Genomic DNA, 6,929 nt, shown 5'->3' with positions numbered 1-6,929 from the left:
GATGGGCCGCCCCCAGCCTCTGCTGCCGCCCGAGAGGCCGGGCTGGAGGGTCACCGGGCCTGACCTGAGAGGAACTAGGTGGCCACGTGCCAGAGACCCGCGGGCCCTGTGCACGTGCCCTCTGCAGGGAGCCTCCAGGGAGCTGGTGGTCGAGGCTGGGCAAGCAGGCCCCTCACGGAACCCCCGCTCCCGGATCAGGAGCCGGCCCGCCAGGCTTGGGCCCAGGAATTCCACCCGCTCCTAAGCCTTATCTCGGGGCGACATTGCTCAATGCAGCTGGACAGCCTTCTCTCTGTGGCTCTCGCTGCTAATTTTAACTACCCTACATTCTCCCACAAAGTGAACGGGCATCCGCAAGGCACCGCTGCAGGCCGCCTTCTGCCTCTAGTGCCCGAGGCACGTGCCCCTCCCTCCCCCATCCCCATCCCGTGGAAAGTCGCTGCTAACCACGGTCACAACAGTCATAACGAGGAGCCACAACCACCACCCCCTCCGGGTCCTCTCCAGCCACTCCTCAGGGGCCAGCCTGCCAGCGCCAGCCCGTCCACCTGCTTCTGGGCACTGAGCGCACCCTCACCCCATCCCCCACTCAGACTGGCGGCCAAGCTCTGTCTTGCGGGGCCCAGAGGCAGACTAGGCGGCTGGCCCTGCAGGTCCGAGGCCCCAGGACAGGGCTCCTTCCAGGGAGACCATGTGGGATGTTAGAGGACCGTGTGGGATGTTAGTGGGCACTCACTCCCTAAAGTATAAGAACACGGGGTTTTGTGTTTCTGTGGGGAAGTGGCCCACAGCCTTCACCTGGTTTTCAAAGGAATCCACGACCCCAACCGGGTCAGAGCCACCCAGTTAGAGGGGGAGGGGCGTGAACAGGGCCCTCGATGGGCACAGGGATTCTCGTCCTGAGATGGCCATTGCATAATCTTTTCATAACTTTTTGGTCAGTCCTTCCTTCTGTAGTTTCCTTTACAACGGAATTGAGCAATGGAGTTTCATACAAAAAAAAAAAGCAGGTAAGAGAGAGAAAGATGGAGTCTACGTTTAAGAAAGTAGGAGGGCCGCCCAGGGTGACAGACGGGCCCTTTCTGGGCCTCGCGAAACAGTCACAGCAGAAACGGAAGACCACGCGCTCTCCTGGACCTGCCCCGGGGCTGCACAGAGGCGAGGGGCTGGCACTGTCGGAGAAGCCGGGCGGCAGCCGGCGGCGGACGAGGCTCCCCTCGCTGGCCATGAGGCTGGCCGGGGCGGGAGCATGTTGAAGCTCAGGAAGAGCTCACTCATTTTGAAAAGTGACCCAGCACAGATGGAGCCGAGGAAAGACGGAGTGAGGAAGAAACCAGGTCGGCAACAACGGGCCTCACGTTTCACAGAAGCAGGAGCCCGTCCAGGTGCCACCGAGTGCAGCCGGACACGCGTGGACGCGGGCGGGCAGGGCCTCTCGCTCGGGTGCAGGGACCTGTGTGGCCTGCAGGGCTGCCCGCCCCGGCTGCTGGGGTTCAGGCTCAGAGCTAGCGAGGCTGCCCTCCTGGTCCAGCCCTCCCTCGGCCGGGGGCTCGGACTGCCCGCAGGTGAACTCAAGGCTGCCTCAGAGCCAGCGGGAGCCCCAGGAAGGAGCAAGTGGCCGTGCACATGCGACTTGAACACGCCGAGCTCTGTGACAGCAGCACCAAGCACCCTCCTCTGCCACCTCCTCGAGGCCCCAGTGACCACTAACCATGGCCACCAGCTTTCGCCAAACAGGAAACCACGCCAGGCGGCCTTCCTGGTCCCACATACACACAGTCTGGCCCCGCCGGGCAGCTGAGAGGAGAGGCACCGTGAAGGCCTGAGAGGTCACCCTGTCCCACAGCCTCTGCTCCGTGGGCCACCTGCTGTCCACAGGCCCCTGAGCCGCGAGCTGGAAGGCTGTGAGGCCAGGCCCTTGCCTGGCCGACTCCCCCGGCCTACAAGCGGAGGCCACCTGCTTCCTGGCAACAGAAGGACACCACAGCTACAGGGACAGTGACGTCCAGCCAGACACATGGGGCGCTGGTGCTGTCAGTGATGAGGACAGCAAGCTCTACAGCGAGGAAGGGCTGACTCAACAAGTTCGCGGTCCCGACTGGAGGCTCAGCTGGTTGGAGCATCGTCTCCTACAGCAAAGAGGCTGGGGTTCAATTCCTGGTGGGACTCACACAGGAGGCGACCGATCGATGTTTTTCTCACATCCGTATTTCTCTTGCTCGCTCCCTAAAAATCAATGATCATAGCCTCAGGCGAGAATTTAAAAAAAGGAGTTCCAAGTCCTTGGTCATTTTGTTATCAAATCCCGCCCAGAGGCAGAGCCTCCACCAGGATGCTCCGGGCAGACAGCAGGTCCCTCAGACAAGGGTCCGTGTGCCCCGAGGGACAACCCACACGTGACCCATCGGAACTCAATTCCCTGCAAAGACAGCCTGCTGTCCTGAGCTTCCGTCCCCTGCCAGCCTGAAAACAGCCCTCAGCCCCTCACCCAGACTGGCCAGGCACCCCAGTGGGGACCCCCACCCTAACTCAGGGGAAGGGGGACACGCAGGGCCCTCCACAGGCACACACGGGACCACGCCCACGGCAGCCAGCACAGTGTGGCACCCGTGGCTCAGGCTGGAAGCGAATCCTGCAGGCATAAAACTGTCTTGCAATTTTTTAAAAAAAATGTAAATCTAGATAAGATCTTCCCAGGGTGAAAAATCAGCCAAAAAAATAAATAAATAAAAAGGGAGAAAGAATGGGTTGAAAAAGTTGAAAAATCCTGGTTTGGGGCTTAAGACCAGCTGTGGCAAAAGAACCAGGCCAGGCCAGCCCAACTCAGCCCAGGAGGACCCTGAGCCCCCCAGCACCCTCTTCGCCAGGCCCACCAGGAGGGCATGCCAGGGCTGACACATGCAGCCCTTGAGAGCCAAGGATGAGTGGCATTGTCGGCCGTTCGCAGATACCCCCGGGGTCACACCCAGCTGCTGGCTCGCAGGTGGGCAGCTGGGCAGGCGAGTGGGTCCCGCAGAGCAGGCCCGGGTCTGCCAGGTTCGTGCTGTCTTTCCCGTGGGCTTCAGATGACACCATGTTTTGAGGTCGTATGTTGGCAGAGAGCTGGCGCCCAGGAGGGATGAGTCCAGGAGAGAAGCCCTGGCTGGCCCAGGGGCACAGGTCAGGGGCACCGGGGACAGCGAGGCCTGGCCACTCCCTTGGTCCCCACAGAGGCCTCGGCGCTGTGTCTGCCAGAGACGCGGGTGCCCTGAGACTCGGCAGGGCTGCGCAGGCCCCGGAAACACTCGGGGGCAGAGCTGACACCCGGGCACACCACCTGCAAAGCACCATGCCGCCGGTCCTCAGGGTGCCTCGGTCCAGGAGAAGGAATCATCAGGGCCCCGTGCTCAGCTCCCCGCAATGAGAGGCGGTCAGAGCCCAGCTGATGCTGCCCCTCGCTCGCGGGGTGATGAGTCACCCGCGCCCAGGACTTCGCAGAGCAGAGCGGTAAGCACTTCCGCAGGCGAGCAGCCACCACGGGGCAGGGAGGAGGCAGCGCTGTGGGAGAGGCCCGGATCCCGGCCCAGGCAGGACTATGTGGCAGGACAACCCCAGATGGACCAGGTTCGGAGGGACCCTGAGGAAAATCCACAGGAAAATGGCGGAGAACTAGTTCCCCAAACCATATCATGAGCAGCAGAAACCACGGCCGCACTGGCCCGGCCTCCAGACTCCCCCACGGCCCACAGACCTATCTGAGCCCCACAACCACAAACGGACACACGTGCGGGGCTCTTATCTGCCGCAGCCTCGCCGCCGCTGCGCCAACCGCCGGGACGGACCAAGGACAGGCCGATAACAGCTGGTGACAATGCCACTGAGGGCCGGCCCCGGGGACGCGTCCGCCGGCCTGGCTCCCTGACACAGTTCTGCCTCCATCTCTTCACAGCGTTTGAATTCCTGGTGTACCTGCCACTGGCTCACATGTGGGTCCATGTATGGGTCCAGGACACAGGTCCCAGTTCACTTTACACCGGACTGTGTTCAACATCACTCCTTCATGAAGTTACCACCGTTTCTCACAGTCATGGTGTTGAGGAAAGACATGCCGCCCCACACTGCGCACGCACACACTCAGTGCACGTGTAGAACCCAACTTTTCCTGTGGGTGGAGGCAGCCCGCAGCCCCCCACACCTGCACGGTGTTAGCGAAGACCCAACACTCCAAGGTTCACCCCAGCTCAGCCACCTACTGTGTGGCTTTGGGCAAGTTACTTAACCTCTCTGTGCCTTTTCTCCCTGCTCAGTGGAGAGACTGGTAACACAGCAGAGCCCCCCCACCGCCACCCCCCGGGTCCTGCAGAGCGAAGCCAAGTGCTCTGCATGGGGCCGCCTCAGCGTTATTCCTCCGGCTGGCCCAGCGCCAGGAACAGATCCTCATTATGCTCCCCGGTTACAACACAGAAGCTGGAGCTTGGATCAGTGGGCGGCCTCTGGGCCAAGGACACGAGGCCAGGGACGGCCCCGCCAGGGTGCACCGCTCCCTGCACAGGCCGGGCTCTGGACCGCGGGTGCTGAAGCACAAGAGGCGCAGGCCTCTGCACCCCCTTAGGAACGACAGCACGTAGCCCTCGGAATCCTTCAAGCGGAGCTTCCCTTCCCTGTCCCACAGGGCGCCTGAGCTGGCCAATCAGAGCAGACAGCCTCAGCTCCACAACCACCCAGCACCCGCTCACCAAGTCAGAGCAGCCTTCGCATGGGGCACGGGGTGCAGGACGGGGTGCAGGAGGATCCGCTCCCTGCACAGGCCGGGCTCTGGACCGCGGGTGCTGAAGCACAAGAGGCGCAGGCCTCTGCACCCCCTTAGGAACGACAGCACGTAGCCCTCGGAATCCTTCAAGCGGAGCTTCCCTTCCCTGTCCCACAGGGCGCCTGAGCTGGCCAATCAGAGCAGACAGCCTCAGCTCCACAACCACCCAGCACCCGCTCACCAAGTCAGAGCAGCCTTCGCATGGGGCATGGGGTGCAGGACGGGGTGCAGGACGGGGTGCAGGAGGACGGGAAGCAGCCCGGGCCTGGCCGGCCTGGCTCTATCCAGCAGAGGGTAGCAGTGTGCAGGCCTGCGGGGCTGATCCCCACTTGTGGTGCATTGGGTTTTCACCGCCCGCCTCGCTGGGCCTGTTACAGGCGGCACCCCTGGCTGGGAGGTGAGGGGCAAGTCCAGGACAAGCGGCCTCGCTGTGCAGTCCCCCGAGGGCCCGTTTCCCCTTCAGCAGCCCTGGCTGCCCTAAGCCTTTGGGTACGAACCGGACTCGGTCTCGAGGTCTGAGATGCCAAGAGGGTGTAAGGAGGGACTCGTGCTTTAGGGATCAATGGAGGCGGCACCTCTAAGGCTCCTTCCCCCACTCGCCCAGAGTGGGCGAGGGGCGCGCTGCCTGCCCCTGTGTCTCCTGCGCTGTCAGGTGAACCACAAAACCCTAACGGTCATCGGGGGGCAGCTCCTAGCGTCCTTGACCTGGGAACAAAGGGCTCCTCGGTCTGAGGACACGACACGTCTTGTCCCCAAACACAAGTCCAAATTAGCGTGACAGATTCTACCAGCAGCTGAGGACAGAAGGCAGGTCGCACTCCCAGCGGCCCACAGCGCGGGGCGGCAGCCTGCTTTCCGGCCGTGCTGAGTGGGACCGAGGGAGGTCTTGGGGAGGCCCCCCCTTGGCGACCCCCCGGGACCTCTCACCACCCAGTGGCTCTCCCCGGGGACAGCAGACCCCTCTCCAGAACCGTGCTCCTCACGGGGGCCCCTGCGGGGAGAACCTGTCCCAACCCAAACCCGGCCCCCCACCCCCCCTCATCCCCCGGAGACCTTCCTGCTTCCAGCACATCTTTCTGGCCAATTAAAGTGGAACCGCAGGCAGCCTCCCGAGGCTCACACTAACCCGACCACAGGCAACGGGACTGCCGCGCCCGAGACACCTGCGTTCATGAGGGCCCATCGCCTCCACCCAGCGACACCTGGGAGCACAGGCGATCAGCCGCTCCGGCCGAAGGGAGCGGCACGAGGTCCCAATTAATCCCGTGGCGCACGCGCCCCACCCCCCAGGCCTGGGAAACAGTGCGTGGAAGCGCTTCACGCCGCGGCCACGCAGGGGCTGCCTCGAGCCCTCAGGTGTGGGAACTCAGGCTGAACGTCCCCACGGACCTCCACGCACAGTCCAGGCCCGAGGGCCCCGCCCAAGGCCACCTCACACTCCCTTCCTCCCCAGCCAGCAGACGGCACTCCTGTCCTGGAATGTTCCAGCAACAGGGCGGAGCTGGCACCAAGGGCAGGCCCACAACCCCTTTAACTGAGGCACCTGAGATGGACCCTCGCCCGAGGCGCATTTGTCTTGTGCGTTTAGGGACTGAGGACAGGTGTGGCTGTCAGTGCGGCCTGAAGCACTCGCGGAGCTCGGGGGCATCCGGCAGTAGCCCCTTGCCTCCTGGCCAAGGTGCGGCAGTGCCTGCTGGACCTGAGCGAGGTACTGGGGAGTCGGTTGACTCAATGCCTGGGAGAGGTTTGCGATCAGGACTGTCACAAGCCACCTTACTGGTAACCATTACACAGAAGATTCTTGGGGGGGCTGGGGGGGGCTCGCCTTCCCAAAGCAGCAGGTTCTGAGCTGCAGTCAGAGAGAAGTTGGTGATCAGTCGCCTCAAGTAGGAAGGCACGAGCCATCAGCGTAAAACTCACGAGGAAGGCTGAGCAAACATAGAGCTCAGGAAGAAAAGGGAGACACGTCTGTGCTGGGGCCCCCAACCCGAGTCTTCACACCGGAGACGTGAAATGCATTTAGTCTGTGCTTACAATATTCTAGAAACCACATCTTTTACAGCTACTTGAAATCAGCAAGAAGTTTAGATGTCCACTTCAGTGCCCGTTCCCAGTTATCCCACAGCCGTGCGCGCTGGAC

At 62.7% G+C, this 6,929-nt stretch overlaps 1 long non-coding RNA gene across 1 annotated transcript in view; it reads left to right on the top strand.

Moving 5' to 3' along the window:
• The first annotated feature begins 3,013 nt into the window (after positions 1-3,013).
• Positions 3,014-6,929, top strand: part of LOC107182492 — a 19,042-nt gene continuing 15,126 nt past the window's right edge. The window contains exon 1 of the long non-coding RNA XR_001513206.1: positions 3,014-3,045. This is a non-coding gene — a long non-coding RNA (uncharacterized LOC107182492). The remainder of the gene's footprint in view (positions 3,046-6,929) is intronic.

Source organism: Myotis davidii, unplaced genomic scaffold, assembly GCF_000327345.1.
Source record: "Myotis davidii unplaced genomic scaffold, ASM32734v1 scaffold1717, whole genome shotgun sequence".
In the NCBI taxonomy this organism is placed as follows: Eukaryota; Metazoa; Chordata; class Mammalia; order Chiroptera; family Vespertilionidae; genus Myotis; species Myotis davidii.
Note: the sequence above shows the minus strand (reverse complement) of the source record. Positions and strands in the feature narration are given on the sequence as shown.